This window comes from Sarcophilus harrisii, chromosome 1, assembly GCF_902635505.1.
Source record: "Sarcophilus harrisii chromosome 1, mSarHar1.11, whole genome shotgun sequence".
Classification (NCBI taxonomy): domain Eukaryota; kingdom Metazoa; phylum Chordata; class Mammalia; order Dasyuromorphia; family Dasyuridae; genus Sarcophilus; species Sarcophilus harrisii.
In genome coordinates, this window is record NC_045426.1 from 115448852 (window position 1) to 115455059 (window position 6208).

The following is a 6208-nucleotide window of genomic DNA, read 5'->3' on the forward strand; positions in this document are numbered from 1 at the left end:
ACATTTTATTGTTACATATTTTGAATCCTCCCTGATGTTCTGCTGGGCACATGACAATGTTTTGTTTTGTTCTGATTTTGATCTTCCTTTTGTGTCTTTCTTTTTCTATTTTGTTTTTTTCTTATTTTCTATTTAGTTTTAAATAAATATTTTTAAAGTGATTGGCAACAAAGAGCTATCAAAATGTGCATACCTTTTGTTCCAACCGTCTCATTAGTGGTTCTATATCCCAAAGAGAAAATAAAAAAGGAAAAAGGACCCACATGTGCAAAAATGTTTGTAGCAGCCCTTTTTATAGTGACAAGGAACTGAAAACTGAATGGGTGCCAATGAGTTGGGGAATGGCTGAATAAGTTGTGGTATGTGAATGTCAAGGAATACTATTGTTCTATAAGAAACAATCAGCAAAATGATTTGAAAGGCCTAGAGAGATTTACATGAACTGATGCTAAGTGAAGTGAGTAGAACCAAGAGAACATTGGACACAGTAGCACCAAGATTATATGATGATCAACTGTGATGGACTCAGCTCTCTTCAACAATGAGGTGACTCAAGCCAATTCCAATTCAGGCCAATTTTTGTAATCGAGAGAGCCATCTGCATGCAGAAAGAGACTATAAGGATTGAATGTGGATCACAACATAGTTTTTTCACCTTTTTATTGTGGTAGTTGTTTACTTGCTTGCTTTTTTTAATTCATTTTTTTCCTCTTTTTTGATCTGATTTTTCTTGTGCAGCAAGATAAATGTGGAAATGTGTTTAGAAGAATTGCACATGTTTAACCTATATTGAATTACTTGCTGTCTATAGGAGTGGAGAAGCAGGAGGGAAGGAGAAAAATTGGGAGCACAAGATTTTGCAAGGGTGAATGCTGTAAACAATCTTTGCATGCATTTTGAAAAATAAAAAGCTATTATAAAAAAAGTAACTGGCAAAAAAAATGCAGAATCCTTAATGGGACTTCTTCAAACTATGAATGGACATTTTCCTTAATATGAAATGAAAAGCTAGAGAGAACTCAGTCCTTAATGTCACCAAGAATTGAGGCAAAAGTAAAATAAAAAGAAAGCAATCTTTGATTCTACCATTCCTGCTTATTCAATGACCTCTTCCCTTCCTATAATCACCTCTTTCAATTTTGCAAGTCTTCTTTGTTGTACAAAAATTATCCTTTAATATGAGGATATTCACATCTTAAGAGATTTTCTTTAAACGTTGAGAAAAAATTTAGGTATTTTGTCAAAACAATTGGAGGAGATATTTTTAACTGAGAGAGGAGAAAGGACCTAGAGGGCATCTAGTCCAAACTCTTCATTTCACAGCTGAGCAATTTGGGGCTCAGAAAAGTTAAATGTTAAGTTTCACACAGCTATTCAAGCAGTAGAAGTTGAAATCAAGTCCAGTCCACATGCTCCCTTCTCCAGCCACATCGTGCAAGGAACACTGGGACCTAATGCAAAAAGAGCTAAATTTGATGAAAAAAGTGGGTATGTATCACAGCTCTGCTGTGTGATCTTGCACAAGTCCTTAGAACAGGATTTCTTAAATTTGTGATATAAGGGAATTTATCTAAATTCTAGAACTTAGGTTCATAAGCTCATGTCTCTGAGCTTGTTTAAAAAGAATTTTTAAACTGTATTCCAATATAACTGGTTTCCTTTGTGATACTACATATTTTGTTTTAGGTGTTTAAAGACATTCTTCTGAGGAGGGTTCACAGGCTTACCCAGACTGACAGAGGGGTCTGAGACCCAGAAACAATAAGGAATATTTGGTCTAGAAGAGGTCAGGAGTCCCTCCAACTCCTTAATCCTAGGACCTTCTAGGGAATGCTTTCCCTAGGCCCTCTGCTTATAGAGCTTTCCTATTTATATCATCGTACATACATAAAAAGGATAGGGGGTCTGGTAGTAGAGTCTTTTGGGGAGCAAAGGGGCATAATATTTACCATAAAAAATTTAAATGAGGTCAGAAGCCAAAGCTAAGAGAATAACAAACCAAAAAACAGAGAGGGAGAATTTTTGTCTCCTTACAAGTTCCCTGCCAGCAGGCAGCCCTGAGGCATGCTTCTAGGGGAGCCACTACATCACTGCTGGGGAGATCAGGCCTTGGGAGGCTAAGATGTTACCTCCTTAGCCAGGCTATTCCTGTCTTACTGATCTGTGCTCAGGCTGATAGCTTCTTATAAGGTCTGCTCAGGACAGAGGCTCACATAAAAGACTCAGATGTTTGCTGTTTATGAGACTGTGGGCAAGTCATTTCCCTTATCTAAGTGTCAAGCTCCTTCTACATCTAAATCCTAGGACGACATAAAATATTGAGATGATTTAGCATCAGTCAGGAGTGCTAGATATGAAGTTAGGAAGATCTGAATTCACCTCCTGCTCAGACAGTATTTATATATCAAAAGCAAATCACTTAGTCTCACTATTCTGTTCTGTAAGATAGAGATGACAATGATACCCACCTCCTAGGGTTTTTGTGAGGATAAAGTGAGATAATATTGTAAAGCTCTTTGTAAACCTTAAAGATGGACCTGAAGTTAGAAAGATATGAGATGAAATCTGGTTTTACTTATTAGTACTGTGACTCTGAGCAAGCCACTTAACTTCTGTCTGCCTCAGTTTCCTCCTCTGCAGAATGGGGGTAATAATAGTATCTATCTCATGGGTTGTCATGAAGATTAAATAAGATATTTGCATGACTATTTAGGACAGTATTTGGCACATAATACATGTTTAATAAATGCTTTCCTTCTTGCCAACTTTTTAATTTTTTTTTTTAAAAAAGAGGACTTCAAGCTTTGGGAAGATCTATCAAATGATAACAGACAACTCTGGCTGTCCAATTATAATCTAGCTGAATCCTCAGTTTCGGAAGCTAATGACAGACAATAGTCAATTATTCAATGTGAGAATTTACACTACAGAAATCAGAAACCTTACAAATCAAGACTTGATTTATTTTTGTTGCTATTGTTGTTCATTGTCTAGGCTTAAGAAGCTGCTAAAAAATATTAATAAAGAAGAATAAAACTTTTTTTTTTAAATAAAAGGACTTCTAGCTCGGTTGAAACCTTACTAGAACCTTGGTGTTCCAGGGAGTAAGGCACAGGAATCTGAGTACCTTGAGCTAAACCCATCATGGCAGCTGTTGGTGTGATGAGGAGATGGTACAGAGAAGGGAGATGATCTTGGAGTCCCAGTGGTGCTACTTTAAAGAGAAGGGCATCATGTCCCAGGAAATGTTCATTAAGATGTCATGTTCCATCATCAGATCAACTCGTACCATCTCATGTGAGCTGTACAGAACAAGTACATGTAAATGAGTGGAAGTCTAAAAGATGTGTATAATGACCAGGATGGGTTAAGAAAGAAGAAGTTCAGTGCTTTTTAAGGACCAGATGAATTTGTAGAATCTTGTAGAATTTGCAGAATCTTTTCATAGACACAAACATAAAAGAATTCAACTGAAAGCACCCAAATGAGATTTGGGTACCAATATCACTGAAATTTGAAGAGCTCCTGAAGCTCTAGCTATTTTTTTATAGCTAGTGAAGAGTCACAAAACTCAGTGGAATTCACAGATCAAAAAGAATATGGCCTTTACCTGGATCTTCTTGACTGTCAACTCAAATTTCATGATATTAACTCAAAAGTATCTAAGAAACTGGGCTATATCACATACATGTCTATCTTTGACCTGTTATTTGATATTTCCAAAGAAAGAGTGCAGAGTACAAGGGGTGGCTGAAGATATTGCTTGAGTACCTCCACAACTGCAGGGACAGAATAAGGAAAGATTTAGAATGAATTTGAGAAGAAATGGGACAATGGAACCTTCTCAGGCAGGCCAAAAGAAACAAGCAGCTCACTGACCCACACTGGAGCTCTTCTTGACCTCTCTGAATTTCCCTCCTGGGAAAAGTTGGCTTCCTTGCTTGTGGACAGATTAAAATCTGTACTCTTGGCTTTGGGGCTGAAATGTAGAAGGCCATTGAAAGAGAGTCCAGAGGCTGTTCAACACTCACAAGCCCCTGGAATCACTTGCTTCCTCTGTTTGCTAAGAATACTAAATCAAAGGGTGCCAAGGGGGACATTGAAAAAAATAAAGACATTTCTTTTCTTGAAACCCAGATTATGGGCTACGAATATGTAGAGTCTTGGAGAGCACCATCATCTCACATGAAAATGTGCAACACAATCAGGCAGAGAGAGAAAAAGAAAGAAGGAAGAAGAAAAGCAAATTAGTGAGAATGAAAATGAAGATGAATAGAACAGATTGCCTAGAACCCCAAATACCGGCCCCTCAATTGGAATGACAACTTATACATCCTCACTGGCTGTATAAACTGCACAGTTTATGTGAGATCTGTGGGATACTATACCTAGTGAGGATCCAAGGCTTTCCAGTGGCATTTTGAAGAATGGGATCATGACCATGACTTGGGCATTCCAATCACTTTGCTAATGTGATTCAGACTGAAGATGCTATCTCTATGTGGAGCGTGATGAAACTGCAGAAGGCCTCTGAAAGGTGACAGCCTGACACTAGAATGGGGATTCTAGTAAAAATGTTGTGAATAAGAATGCTGTGAAATAGTCATTCTAGTGTCTTAAGTACAAGCTCCATGATTGGTTGAGTATTCTAGGATTTGGCATATTTCTATTTTATACAAGCAAGTCTCAAAGACTCTGCTATATAATCTAACCTTCTAGCATGTGTCTTGTGAAGAAAAAAGATACGGACAGAGTAAAGATTTTAAAATATATTTAGTCTTTTGTTTAATATTTTAAAAGGTTCTATGGAAAGTAGATGGCACAGTAGATAAAGTGGCAGACCTGAGTTCAAATCTGGTCTGGGAAAATCCCAATTGCCTTGCCCCCCTCCCCTAAAAAAAAAAAAAAAGGTTCTGGAAAAAAAGTCTAAATTCCTATTATTTGGACCACATTTCCATTAATATGATGCATACACTATACATAGTTATCCATTTGCAGTAGCAGGTTCCCTAATTCACAGACACACAAACACACACACACACGCACACACACTTCTTCTCCAGAGGTATAATTTACAATTTGGGTGCCTTGACTTGCAGGGATTTCATTGATCCCATAATTTGTGCATCTACTTCAGTGTATTAACTGTAAAAAGGCCGAGGTCTCCCTCTTCATCCAGGGCTATTTCCAGTCATCCTAAACTATACCTTCTGGATGTCAAGGCTATCTTCAAAAATGAAGGACAAATAGCAACAATGCTTTGCACATGGTACTGAATAGATTTTTAAAAATTCATTCTTTAATGCATGCAGCCAATTATACATATAAGATTAGAGCTGAGTCTTAAGAAGGTAGAGAAGATGAAGGAGAGGAATTCCAAAGCAGGAAAGGAGATGGAAGTCATCTGCCACATCAGACTACCTCTCAAAATAATGTCCACTGATATTCCCTTGTACTTTGGTATGCCTAAAACTTCAGGCAAATTAGACTTTCATATAGACACCCAACAACTTTATCCATAAAAACCAGATTCCCCAGATCTGAATTGATCTTCCTCCTTCTCCTTTCTCCCTTCCCCCCTCCCCCAGGTTTACTTATGTCTGTTACTGGCCAACTGGTCAGCAAATCCATTTCACTCATGGTACCTGAGTCAGATTAAGAGAAGCAGCACAAAGGCCCTTTAGTGCCCTGTTTTTATATACTGAAAGCCTCAGAGTAGTACAAAGGTTGGGTCTCTCATTAGGGTTATTGCCAGGAGCTGATTCCTCCTTATTTCTTCCTCAACCTCCCTCCCCCTTCCCATCCCTCTCCTCCCTCCTCCTCCTTTTCCCCTTTCCCTTTTCCCTTCCTCTTCCCCTTCTCTTTCCCTTTGTTCCCCTTTCCCTTCCCCTTCCCTCTCCTCTTCCTCTTCACCTTTCCTTTCCCCTCTCTCCCTGTCCCCCTCCTTCCCTCTTCCCCCTTCCCTCTCCTTTCCTCTGGCTCTCCCTCTCTTTCCCTCCCTCCTTCTCTCTCTCTCTCCTTCTCTCCCTCTCTTCTTCTCTCTCTCACTATTCTTACCCCAATGACTTTGTACCACATAAAAACTTGGAGTTGGCATTTTCTTTTGAAAGTCCATGTATAGGATCACTCCTGAATGTTTTTGTCTGAATCACTCTGAGAACACACTCTGAGTGTGTTCTGTTCCTTGTTTAGAGTCTAAGCACTTTTG

General features: G+C 38.6%; 1 pseudogene; it reads left to right on the forward strand.

Moving 5' to 3' along the window:
• The first annotated feature begins 3144 nt into the window (after positions 1-3144).
• Positions 3145-5200, forward strand: LOC100931117 (annotated as a pseudogene).
• Positions 5201-6208: the final 1008 nt, after the last annotated feature.